At 43.1% G+C, this 14,172-nt stretch overlaps 1 protein-coding gene across 5 annotated transcripts in view; it reads left to right on the top strand.

Annotated features, from left to right (window-relative positions):
• hdac4 (histone deacetylase 4) overlaps positions 1-14,172 on the top strand; it is a 246,272-nt gene that overhangs the window by 79,514 nt on the left and 152,586 nt on the right. Inside the window, exon 1 of one of the 5 annotated variants that reach the window (XM_064975782.1) lies at positions 8,930-9,023. The exons of the other annotated variants lie outside the window; for them this stretch is intronic. The gene's annotated coding sequence lies outside the window, so the exon portion shown is untranslated. Of the gene's footprint in view, positions 1-8,929; positions 9,024-14,172 lie in introns of those variants that run through there. 5 annotated transcript variants of the gene reach the window in all.

Consider the following 14,172-nt stretch of genomic DNA (forward strand, 5'->3'; position numbering starts at 1 on the left):
TAACCACCACGCTGCATTTTGGTCCGCTTCTCCTTCGACAGAAGAGAACCGTTACACTGAACAACCAAAGAAAGGGAATATTGTTCCCCAATGATCCATCGCATCTCCCTAAAATATTTTCAACATACATAAATACATACATGAAATGTCTAGAAACAAAAGTTTTGGTTGTCTTCCTCTCAGGCTTCCATGTCTTCTCCCTGGACCTCCTCAATGTACACCTCTTGGACATCAGACTGCGGCCTCATCTTCCTTGTCACTTTCCAACCTTGTTGAGGATGGCTTGTTGTCAGACTCAAAAAGCCTCAATTCAACCCTTGTATTGGTCGGCCTGTTGCGTGCTTTGGTGTGTGTGTTCCCAAACAGGACCAGTTGCGCTCTGAGGCGGCTGATGTTTGTGGGATTTGGATGATGATGGAGGCAACAAGGGAAAGAGCCTTAGATCCACAAAGTCCTTCCACCAGGTGGCTGATGAGATATTTTGGCGCAACTGCCATATTGCGTCTCTATCCCAAAGCCCTTGCTTGGAAGTGTACTTTGCCAGACTGCCAAGAACCTTGCCCTCATCCAGGCCATGGTAGCGAGACATGGTAGTGATGACACCATAGGCCTTTTTGATCTCTGCACCAGACAGGATGCTCTTGCCAGCATACTTGGAGTCCAACATGTATGCTGCAGTGTGTATGGGCTTCAGGCAGAAGTCTTCACGCGTTTTGATGTATTTCAGAAATGCAGTTTCCTCTGCTTGGAGCAACAGTGAAGTGGGCAGGGCAGTACAGATACCTTCTCTTACACCTGCAAGCAGAGTCTGAACATCAGACAGGATGGCAATTGTCTCCCTCAATCCGTGCAATAGCTACTGCTATAGTTTTCAGGAGTTTCAGACTGCTTTACCACTCTCTCCCAAAATACATCATCCAGGAAGATCCTCTTGATGGGGCTGTCCATATTGGCCGACTGTGATATGGCCATTTCTTGGAGAGTCTCCTTCCCCTCCAGGAGACATTCAAACATGACAACACCACCCCAACTGGTATTGCTGAGCATCTTCAATGTGGAGCTCTTATTCTTCTCACTTTGCTTGGTGAGGTAGATTGCTGCTATAACTTGATGACCCTTCACATACCTAACCATTTCCTTGGCTCTCTTGTAGTGTATCCTTTGTTTTCAGTGCCATGATGTCATTGAGGAGCAGATTCAATGCATGAGCAGCACAGCCAATGGGTGTGATGTGAGGGTAGGACTCCTCCACTTTAGACCAAGCAGCCTTCATGTTCGCAGCATTGTCTGCCACCAGTGCCAATACCTTCTGTGGTCCAAGGTCATTGATGACTGCCTTCAGCTCATCTGCAATGTAGAGACCGGCGTGTCTGTTGTCCCTTGTGTCTGTGCTCTTGTAAAATTCTGGTTGAGGGGTGGAGATGATGTAGTTAATTATTCCTTACCCACGAACATTCAACCACCCATCAGTGATGATTGCAATACAGTCTGCTTTCTCTATAATTTGTTTGACCATCACTTGAACTCTGTTGAACTCTGCATCCAGCAAATGAGTAGCTAAAGCATGTCTGGTTGGAGGGGGTGTATGCTGGGCGAAGAACATTCAGACATCTCTTCCAATACATATTGCCTGTGAGCATCAGAGCTGAACCAGTTGCATACAAAGCTTGAGCAGGACATTCATCAGCACTTCTCTGACTATGTTCCTCGATTGAGTAAAAAAAATCTTCTGATTCCAGGAGGACCATGAGCTGCTGCTATCGATAAGGTGTCTGAATCATCATTTTCACCTCGAATAGAAGCAGAGGGACTTTTGTCAGAGGTTGATTGGTGTGAGCAATGAGGGAACTTTATGCACTTGGCCAGATGATTCTGCATCTTTGTTGCATTCTTCACATGATTTTGCACAATACTTGCAAATGTACACAGCTTTTCCTTCTATTTTCCTACTTTTCCTTCTTCTTCTGCAGTGAAACGTCTCCACACATCAGATAGTGCCTGTGGCATTTTCCTGTAAAGATTAGAAATAAATCTGTAAAAAATAAATAATACAATTCCATGTACAGATAAATAGTTATGCAGTTAGATTAAACAACTCCTTTGTAAGATAAATGTTTTAAAATGAAACATGAATGGAAACAGGTGAATTAGCACTCCTCAGTTAGCAAGCTCAAACCCACATGGTAGCAAAAACTAACTAGCAGAAAATAACAAGTTAGAAATGATTTAAACACACTTTGCTATAGGCTACCATTTACTAGTTTTCAAAAAAGATTTTATGTCATATAAAATATATTCACCCCACCCAGTATTGTAATCAAAACTTACCAGAAAGCATGTAGTCGGGAGATCACGTGACCCTTGAACGAGATGGCTGCGTGAACGAAGAGCTCCGCACAAGTACTTTCCAATTCCTTATCTGACCTCCACTTCAAGTTTAAACTCCTTTAGCTTCAGTAAAAAAAAGTCATGGCGGCTACAAAAGACAACACTACAGGTGACATTTTTACCCGGACTCGAGCATTAGCGATGGAAAAAGCCTCCAAGAAGAATCTAGCTTCAGAAAAAGCTAGCGCCATTAGCCAGGAGCAAGAGGACCTGTTGCCATTAACTCTCAGCTCAGTGCGATAGGGGGCAAGGTGACAATCCTGGAAAACGCTTTGCCTGACATCAACAACAAGATGTTCAGGCGCCACGCGTTTATGGTTGAGGCAGATGGGCGAATCCATCTGCCTCAAACAGAGGACCTGGAAAACGGGGCGAAGGAATAATTGTGTTTATTAAATCTGGGCGAAAAAGAAGATGGAAACATGCCACTGATCCGCTACCTGCAAGACAAACTTCCCGAATGGCTCCACCTGTCCACCGACAGGCGCCGAGAGTTTGACGAGGTGAAGAAATACTCCATTGACCGAGGCATCTTCAGGGGATTCAAATACCCAAACGAGCTCAGGAATCTTCACCAAGGAGCCCTGCGACACTTCAAAACTCCCGAAGAGGCAAAACATTTTTTGAAAGACAATCCTGGTCAATGAGAAACAGACCAATGACTAAATGTGATTATAATGCTATTACTAAAGGAGGTAAGACAACATATAGCCGATATCCAAAGACCCACCCGCCCCGCCAAATGTTATTAGAGCCGTCCAATCTATATTTATTTTCCTTTAGCTGAGAGGGACAGGCTCTATAGCCTAACCTAGGACTACTAACGTTTCAACCTACTTTTATTTCCCCCTTTTTTTGTTGCTATTATTACTTGTGGTTCCCTATGTCCCAGGGGGAGGTATATGTAGGCTGGGCTATTGATTTTATTTTCTCCCTCTTTAAATGTGGTCTAGACGGGGGCTACGTTGTCATTTACTCAATGTGGGGCGGAGAGGAGAGGATGAGGCATTTCTTGGGTGGGTGAGTTTTTTTTTTTTTGGAACACAGAATTGAGACTGAGCGGGGGGGTAATAGATCCAACGGGATGTCGAGTTGTTTGAGAACTTGGCTGGGGTGTTCAGAGATTGTTATTTTATGTACACCATATATTTTCCTTTTATGTGAACGCAGCTATAACTATTATCCACTTTTACCCAGAGATGACTTGCACTAAAGCTCGATTACTGTTCGATGACGATGACTATTACCTTAAATCTATTGACATGGAACTGCCAAGGTCTAGGTCATGCAATAAAACAGAATAAAACTCTCAATTACAAGAGACACACCTCTGTGATGCCGAACATGCCAAACTCCGCAGAGCTTGGGTGGGACAGGTGTATTTCTCATATTTCAAATCAAACAGTAGAGGTACAGCCATACTTATCCATAAGAATATTCCATTCATAACTGACAAAAACATATCTGATCCGGAGGGGAGATTTATTTTGATAACTGGGTCACTGTATGGTCAACCAATTACTATCTTAAATATATACGCCCCTAACACAGATACTCCTGCTTTCATGTCAAAAATGATAACCCTGTTCAATGAGCATTGTGTTTCATTTGGCGTGGTGGCCGGAGATTTTAATTGTACCCTTAACCCAACCCTAGACAAATCATCTCAAGTCCCCACCACAAATCCTAGATCTGCAAAGATGTTGAACTCTCTTACTAAAGAGATGGGACTGATAGATATCTGGAGAGAGACTAATAGCTCATCAATGGACTATACATACTACTCTAATGTCCATAACACCTACTCCCGTATAGATTACTTTTTTATCCCAAAGATTTTCGTAAATTCAGCCACGTGTACAATGGGACCCATAGCACTTTCAGATCATGCCTTTGTCCACCTCCAAAAACATCCCGAGGTCAAAGAGCTGGAAATTCAACGCCTCTATGTTATCAAACGAAGCGTTCCATACATTGGTAACTACATGGATAGACAACTACACACAAGACAGCAAAGATTCTCCTGTTTCTCCGGACACAATGTGGGAGGGACGCTGTTAAAGCCACACTAAGAGGTCATCTAATTGCATATGCTTCCTCTAAGAAAAAAGTAATTGAAGCACACAGGCTGGATCTCGAGAGGGAGCTGGAATGATGTGAAAAAGTACATAAACAATCCCCAGACAGCACCTTCTGGAGTCAACTTAAAGCAGCCAAAGCCAAACTGAATTTGGACTACACTCGGGAGATAAAAAAAGTTTTCCTTTTATGTGAACCATGAGTATAGCAATAGGCCTAGTAGATTGCTTGCTTACCAATTTAAAAAAGAGCAGTCAGAGTGTACAATCATGGCTATCTGAACAGCAGAGGACGAGGTCACATATGACCCAAAAAAAGATCAATGTAACTTTTCATGATTTTTACAAACTACGTATATACCTCTGAGAGAAAACACACGGAGGCTCTCAACTCCCCCTCCACTCCTGAGGAGATCCTGGAGGCAATTACCTCCATGCCACCTAATAAGTCCCCAGGCCCAGATGGATTCCCCAGAGAGTTCTACAAAGCTTTTTGGCCCCAGCTCAGCCCTATCTTCATGCCAATGCTGGAGGATTTTTGCAAAAATTGAGTTCTCCAAGACTCAATGCACACAGCTCGCATTACAGTTTTGGTCAAAAAAGACAAGGACCCTCTATCCTGCTCGTCCTTCCGGCCCATAAGCTTGTTGGAATTCGACTACAAAATAATGACCAAATTACTCGCCAAAATACTAAATACTCTTCTTCCCAAAATAATAAAAGCAGACCAAACTGGATTTATTAGTGACAGATACTCTTCTGATAGCATTCACCGTCTTTTTGATATTATTGATCAAGTAAATCCCCAGAAGACCCCTGTCCTGCTGGCTTCACTGGAAGCTGAGAAGGCGTTTGACAGAATGGAGAGGAGCTTTCCGTTTTCAGTCTTAGAAAAGTTCAATATGGGCCCAAATTTTATTAACCTTTTATAACTAGGGGGCATTATTTTCATTTTTGGATAAAAAACGTTCTCGTTTTAAACGGGATATTTTGTCACGACAAGATGCTCAACTATGCATATAATTGACAACTTTGGATAGAAAACACTCTGACGTTTCCAAAACTGCAAAGATATTGTCTGTGAGTGCAACAGAACTGATGTTACATGCGAAACCCAGATAAAAATCCAATCAGGAAGTGCCGCATTTTTTAAAACCGCCTCATGCCAATGACTCCTTATATGGCTGTGAATGAGCTACGAATGAGCTTACGTTTTCTACGTATTCCCCAAGGTGTCTACAGCATTGTGACTTCTTTTTACGCATTTATGTTGAAGAATAGTCGTAAGGGACCACATTTAGCAAGTGATCACATGATGGCTCCCGCAGAAAATCTTGCGTAAAGTACACAAGTTGCCATTTTTCCAATCGCTTCTTATGAGAAACCAATTGTCCCGATGGATATATTATCGAATTGTTATGTGAAAAACACCTTGAGGATTGATTCTCAACAACGTTTGCCATGTTTCTGTCGATGGAGCTAAAAACAGTTCGGCGTTGTAGTGACTGCATTTTCTGGTCGATTTCTCAGCCAAACGTGAAGAACAAACGGAGCTATTTCACCTACAAAAATAATATTTTTGGAAAAAAGGAACATTTGCTATCTAACTGGGAGTCTCCTGAGTGAAAACATCTGAAGTTCTTCAAAGGTAAATGATTTAATTTGATTGCTTTTCTTATTTTCGTGAAAATGTTGCCTGCTGGTAGCAGAGCCTAGCCATAGCATTATGCCATGATAAACTTACACAAATGCTTGTCTAGCGTTGGCTGTAAAGCATATTTTGAAAATCTGAGATGACAGTGTGATTAACAAAAGGCTAAGCTGTGTCTCAATATATTTCATTTGTGATTTTCATGAATAGGTAGATTTTCTAGGAAGATTTATGTCCGCTGCGTTATGCTAATTAGTTTGAGGCTATGGTTACGCTCCCGCATGCGGGTTTGAGAGTCATGAGAAGTTAAATGGATCAAATCAATATACTCTCATCCAAATGCCATGGTGACTACTAACGGACTGAACTCTGACAGATTCCCTCTGGAACGGGGCACAAGACAGGGGGGCTCGCTGTCCCCCCTGCTCTACTTGTTGGGGGCGGAGCCTCTTGCAGAGTTGATAAGGAGCAATTCAAGTATTATGGGTGTCTCTGCAGGCGGCCTGCAGCACAAGATTACGCTTTACGCTGATGATGTCTTGCTCTACATATCCAACCCTGAGAAATCTCTCCCTCCCATTTTAGACACAATTGCTTAGTATGGCAAGTTTTCAGGTTATAAGATCAATTTTAACAAATCTAGAGTCTGCCCTCTCAATATTACACTCACCAGCTCTATGAAGACACTATGGCCTTTCCAATGGAAGACACAGGGGCTTTAATACCAAAGGATCTTCATAACACCAGATCTGAATAGCCTTTTCAAGGAAAATGATCTCCCACTCCTGGATCGAATCAAGAATGATCTCCAAACCTGGATCACCCTCCCAATTAGCTTAGTAGGAAGAATTAATGTCATCCGTATGAACATCCTCCCTAGACTGAACTATTTATTTCAGATGCTCCCATGCTATCTCCCAGTTTCCTTTTTCAAAACAACTAACCAAAGCATCACCAAATTTATATGGGGCAATAAAAAACATAGGATCAATTTCTCCACTCTATCGAAACCTGAATCTAAGGGTGGTCTTGCCCTTCCCTCCCTTCAATTGTACTATTGATCTGCCCAAATCCGCAACATGCTAACATGGATCACAAACAGACAAGAGTCAACGTGGATTCAGATAGAAGCCCAATCCTGTGGTTCATTGCCCCTAAGCTCAATTATATTCATTAATAACTTTAGTGAAGTGGGCAACATAGCCAAAACCATTGTGATGTACAGCACCCTACTAGCGTGGAGGGACTGTAAGAAATACCTGGGCATTTCCTCCCAAATATGTTCTCACTCGCCTATAGTAGGCAACCCAGACTTGCCAAAAGCCCTGAGGGATGCCAACTTTAATCTTTGGCATACTCTAGGAATCAGGACCTTTTCAGACCTATTTCATCAGAAAATCACTACACAGAAATCCTTTCAAGAGCTCTGCAGTGAATTGAATGTGCCAAGATCCCGTTTTTATAAAAAATATCTTCAAATTAGACATGTCATTTCCTCATTTACTTCCAAGAGGAGGTTTAGAACTTGAATGAAGTTGAATGAAGTTGAAACCCTTCTTGTCACAGCACAATCCATTAAAGGCAAAATATATTATATCTATAGACTTCTTTCTAAGAAAGGAGGCTCCTCCTTTACTCCTTTGAAAATAATTTGGGAAAAGGACCTTGGTCTGACTATCAGTGATGCGACAGGGTATACTGCTCCTCTACTAATGTAAAAATGAAAGAATCTAATTACATTTTTTTTGTACAAATTTTATTACATTCCTTTGAGACTCCATAGAATGAAAACAGACATGTCTCCTAACTGTAAAAGATGTACCTCTGAAAGTGGAACCTATATGCATGTATTTTGGAGCTGTAGAGAGATTGCCAAAACCCCCGAGACTCACACTGTAGGTCAATGGCATGACACAGGCTGAATGTTCAATCGGGATCTATTTGATCCTCTGTAACTTCCGTTGTGTTGGTGCCGAGTTATTTGTTATTACCGAATTCCCCAAGAATAAGAGCTTGTCATGAATTTCACAGAGGAGGCATGTTTGTGCATGTCATGTACAGTATCTCTCATGTTACAGTGACCCACCAAGAGTCTACACACGCACACACACACACACACCCACACACACGCACACACACACACACACACACACACACACACACACACACACACACACACACACACACACACACACACACACACACACACACACACACACACACACCAGCCTCTTAAATGAAATGGTCAGTTAGATTGAGGTCAGTGTGCCTCCCCCCACCCACCCCCCACTGTGGGAGCTCCCTCCATGGCCCACCCCCCTGAACCAATGTAACACCCATGCCAAGAGCAGCTCACAAAAGCAGCGTTACGCAATGCCATTTGCAAAACACAAAAAAAAGAAGGGAAATCTTGGAAAGTACATGATTGACGTCAGAGGGAGCCACATGTAAGAAATTCTTGGCTAATTACTTGGAATGTCCTGGGTTATTGTAAAATGCTCCAGCTTGCGTGGCGTGCTCAAAAGGTGTGTTTTCTGGCCTGGCAATCTCTCTCCTCTTCTAGCCACTCTCTGCTCTGCTCTGCTCTCCTGTCCTCTCTTCACCTCTCCTCCTCTCTTCTCCTCCAGACCCTCTTTTTCACCCACTCTTTCCTGATCATATCTGGCCTATGGAAGCAGCAGTGCAAGATAAAGTGGAGACGGCAGGCCTGTTTCGGTTCTTTCTCATACCCTTTGGACTTGTTGCTGTGCCTGGAATCCCCCTCTCCTGCTATTAGCTAGGGCCTTGAAATCCGAAGATGGAGCGTTTTGATATGTTGGCGGATTTTGCATGGAAAGTGGATTGCGTCACAATCTGTCAAATTGAAACACAACTGGGCCACATCGTTTTTGGAGGCAGCTGATAAGGTGGCCATACTAAAGTTTACATTTGTTTGTATCGTATCCTCTTTCCAAGTTTATTTTGTCAAAAGTACAAGAGTAGATATAACAAGGGGATGTGTAATGAGAGGTTTTTGTTGGATTCTAGTGTGCTTCTGGAGTAAAGTCAATGGCTACCCTTCTCCCAAAGTGTGCACATGTACACTATACCTCATTGATTGAAAAGGAATGGACTGGTGTAAAGGTAAGTGAACAAGTGCACACTTCAGGAGAACCATGGAGAATCAGAACACTATCAATCTTTGATGCCGGTATGTTCACTGTTGAGTATTAATACATACTGTAGTCCAATCTGTATGCAACACCTGGCTTTATGAATAGAATTTGCTGCAGTAAGATGACCCCATTGAAGTTGCTCTGAATAGAGCATTCAAAAGTAACAAAAGTACTCCAACTGAACTCCAACTGAACTCTGATTTTCAAGGCCACAGCAACAACCCTCTACAGGTACTGTAGCAGTGGCAAAAGTGTGCCACAGTGGGGAACATAGGAACTCTGTGGAACACCCTCAGATATTCCCTTCTTAGGAAGTCTGTCAGGAAGTGATTGGGAGCTGAAATGGTAGCGAGGGACATCTCGAAACAAAGTCAAGCTCAGGGTGCTCTCCCCCGTCCTGTCCAACGTGCGTTGGACTAGTAACCGGAAGGTTGCGAGTTCAAACCCCCGAGCTAACAAGGTACAAATCTGTCGTTCTGCCCCTGAACAGGCAGTTAACCCACTGTTCCTAGGCCGTTATTGAAAATAAGAATTTGTTCTTAACTGACTTGCCTAGTTAAATAAAGGTAAAATAAAAAATAAAATAAAAATTGTCTGGGGGGACAAGGGCTAAGTAGTGGATGTCTTTTAATCAGAACTCTGCTTGGATACCAGATGGTGGATCCTTTCCTGATAAATGTATGTAGATTAGAGACACACACACACACACACACACAGAACTGAACCGTGTTCTTGTTCTACCTTATGATTGAGTTCCTTTCTGTTTTGACTGCTCATGCCTTTTCATCTAACATATGAGTCCCATCCCTAAGAAATATATCTATAAATGCTAGTTCAAACTTGTTGTGAATGTACAATATTCTTGTGAATGTAAAGTGTGTGTGTCATCGAGCGCTGACTGAGAGGAGGATTGGTGTGTGTTTTAACCAGCTGAAAGGCGTGTTCATCCAGGGAACAGAGGCAGTGACTCACACTTTCTGTTTGTCTCACCGACGTGAACCTGCCTACAGACATGATTCACTGCACGCACACTCACTCACTCACTCACTCACTCACTCACTCACACACGCACGCACGCACAGAAACACACACACACACACACACACACACACACACACACACACACACACACACACACACACACACACACACACACACACACACACACACACAGAGCTAACACCTGTGTGTGTAGGTGTGTATTTTCTGTGTTTGTCTGTGTGTGTATCTACATATGTCGGTACATTTTTGCATGTGTTAATATACAGAATAGATTATTTGCAGCATGTTAGCGGCATGCTATTCTCCCTTAGACTGTGCCTGGAGTTGAGTATGACGACAAATGCCTTTCAGAAGCGTCACTTCTGCATGATGTTACGTGTCAGGAAATCACACCCGCACACTGGCATCCAACCACAGTTTTAGAAAGATAGAGCTGCTTGTTTTAAATATAGGTTATCATCTGCAAAAGGAGGTACATTTAGCTTTACAGTGCAAAGTGCTTTGTAACTACAGTGGTCATGTTAATTTCTTTTCATTCAGTGATCTCTGGTCCCCTCTTTCTGAGGGAGAGGAGAGAGCGAGAGAGAGAAGTTCTGTAGCTAGGAGAAGTCATCCTAGAGAAGTGTGTTAGTGTCCTTGTCCAAGGTTTACTGTTAACATGGGATTCTATTCTCCTCACCCCCCTCCCCTTCTACCCACACTCTGCCCCCTCTCACCGTCTCCCCTTTCCGTTAGCCCATGCTAATGCTAGCCCTCCCTTGAGGCTGATGGATGCCTGCTAGATGAGCCTTCTCCTCAGCCTCCCACCCAACAGAACACCCCTACCCTCCTAATAGCCCATTAAGTCCTCCAGTGTCCTCGACTCCTTGGCAGATCCTCTCCAGGGTGCTTTAAAGATGCCCCACCATCCCATGATCCTTTTTGATGGGCGCCCTTCTTGAGTTTTGGAGGGGTCCTTTTGCTCCTTTTGCTTGCTCCTTCTGCCGCTACTCCATATTGAGTATCTACTCACTGTACGTTCAAAAGGCAGGGTATGTTATGGGGGGAGAGGAGTGGTTAGGATCGTGCAGGGGGATTGAGTAGCGCCTCTCCTCCTAGCCTACGTTCCCCTCCCATCTTAGAGGGGAGCAGTGATGAACATCCTGAGATGTAGTGAGGCTGGGTGTGCTGATTTTTAATCTAAACCACCTAGCAGCAATATGAATGGAAGACAGGGTGGCGCTATCATCATATTGATTACACCTGTCCGGTGCCTGAGTTTTGGTTACTGTGTGTAGATTAGTCTGGCTGGCAGGCCAGCCATCATGGCTGGGTTGTCCAGTCTGGTCTGCACTGGGAAGACAGCTTGGCCCCCGTGTGTAGGTTACACAGTAGAGGCCAGTTGAGGCTGGGAGGGAGGAGAGGGAGGGAAGAGGAGAGGGCGGGAGGAGGAGAGGGGCAGCTTGGCTTCTGTTCAGTGGTCTATCACGTGTAAGTGTGAGCTGTTGGAGTGTTGAGGTTATGTGTGGGTGGGTTAGTATGTGTTAGTGTGTGCGCACAACCTGTACGTTCACACATGCATGTTTGTGTGTGCATGTGTCTCTGTCTGTGTGTGTTGGATCGGGGGGCTCCACTTGAACTACACCGGCTGTGTGCCCAGTGGGGTGGTCTCGCCTGGCAGGAGAGCCTCCCCCCACACCTCTACTTCCTGCCTGACCAGCCTGTGTCCTGTCAGTGTGGTCAACTTGGCACAGACACCCCTCATTGACCATATGGAGCACATCCATGTTTATTCAGCTAATGCATCCATCCTCTACCCCTTCCCTATGAGTCAAGCCTCAGGACTATGGCTATTTATTGATCAAGGTGACCGCTCAGGGTCCCGCCACCAGCTCCCTTTTATGGGCTCTCTGACACAACGCAACACACACATACGGCCGTCTCCGCCTTTTCCCTGATTCCTGACCTTCATTTATTTGCTTGTAATTTGCCGTCTCAAGGGGGCAATTGGAGTCTTCAGGCTCTGTCCTGTCAAGATGAAGATCTGTCCACTCAGCCAGAAGCTGACCTGGTTTGTGTTGGCTGATGGCTCCATTGAGTGGCTGATTGTCAACATGCCTCACCTCGTATGCAGTTGGAACATCACAGAATCCGTCTTTTCCACTAAAACCTTACTGTCCATGGTTCATAGTCACAACGGTTACTTTACCTACCATTGTATTATACACAATTGTCCTTTTCTTACATGCTAGTTCGAGAGTTAGCTCTTTGCCAACCGAGTGGTTACAATAACCTTACTACTATGTGGAATCGTGACATTTAAAACTCAGGTTGACATTTTCTGTCCATTAGATAGCCCTCACAGTACACAAAATTGACCAGACAGACATTTCAAATATATGGGACTTGCCTGACAACTCAAGCTGAATTCTTCCGCTGCTCTATCGTGAGCTACATACGATCATTTAAGTTGTTTGTGTTCCCGGGGATATACTGGAGTATTTACATTGACTCTCCCAGTGTTTTTACACTGCTGCTACTCGCTGTTTATTATCTATGCATCTTCACTTTACACTTTGCAAATGACCTCGACTAACCTGTACCCACGCACATTGACTCTGTACCGGTACACCCTGTTTATAGCCTCGTTATTGTGATGGAATTTTCTTGTTACTTTTGGATTCGATTGTTTTTTTACTTTATTTCATCAATTCTTGAGCTGCATTGTTGGTTAACCTTCTCTGGGATATGTGGGTTGGTAGCGTCCCACCTCGCCAACAGCCAGTGAAAGTGCAGGGCGCCAAATTCAAAAGAACAAAAATCTCATAATTAAAATTCCTCAAGCATACAAGTATTTTACACCATTTTAAAGATACAATTCTCATTAATCCAGCCACAGTGTCTGATTTCAAAAAGGCTTTACAGTAAAAGCACCACAAACGATTATGTTAGGTCACCACCAACTCACAGAAAAACACCGCTTTTTTTCCAGCCAAGGAGAGGAGTCACAAAAAACACAAATAGAGATAAAATTACTAAAACTAACCTTTGATGATCTTCATCAGATGACACTCATAGGACTTCATGTTACACAATACATGCATGTTTTGTTTGATAAAGTGCATATTTATATCAAAAAAATCTAATTTTACATTGGCGCGTTAATTTCAGTAGTTCTAAAACATGCAGCGATTTTGCATAGAGCCACATCAATTTACAGAAATACTCATCATAAATGTTGATAAAAATACAATTGTTATACATGGAATTAGAGATATACTTCTCCTTACTGCAACCAGATTTCAAACAAAAAAAAGCAAACCATGCAATAATCCGAGTACAGCGTTCAGACAACAAAGCAGCCAAAAAGATATCCCCCAAATTGTGTAGTCAAACATTAGTCAGAAATAGCATTATAAATATTCAATTACCTTTGATGATCTTCATCAGAATGCACTCCCAGGAATCCCAGTTCCACAATAAACGTTTGATTTGTTCGATAAAGTTCATCATTTATGTCCAAATAGCTTCTTTTGTGAGGGCATTTAGTAAACAAATCCAAACGCCCGTTCAGGTCGCGCCGAACGTCGGACGAAAAGTTCAAAAAGTTCCGTTACAGCCGTAGAAACTTGTCAATCTACGTATAGAATCAATATTTAGGATGTTTTTATCATTAACTTCATGCGACGAGCAATCCCGGATCCGGGATCCTATTTATAGCCTCAAGCTCATTAGCATAACGCAACGTTAACTATTCATGAAAATCGCAAATGAAATGAAATAAATATATTTGCTCTCAAGCTTAAACTTTTGTTAACAACACTGTCATCTCAGATTTTCAAAATATGCTTTTCAACCATAGCTAAACAAGCATTTGTGTAAGAGTATTGATAGCTAGCATAGCTATAAGCCTAGAATT

The sequence above is a fragment of the Oncorhynchus masou genome, chromosome 10 (genome assembly GCF_036934945.1).
Source record: "Oncorhynchus masou masou isolate Uvic2021 chromosome 10, UVic_Omas_1.1, whole genome shotgun sequence".
Classification (NCBI taxonomy): Eukaryota; Metazoa; Chordata; class Actinopteri; order Salmoniformes; family Salmonidae; genus Oncorhynchus; species Oncorhynchus masou.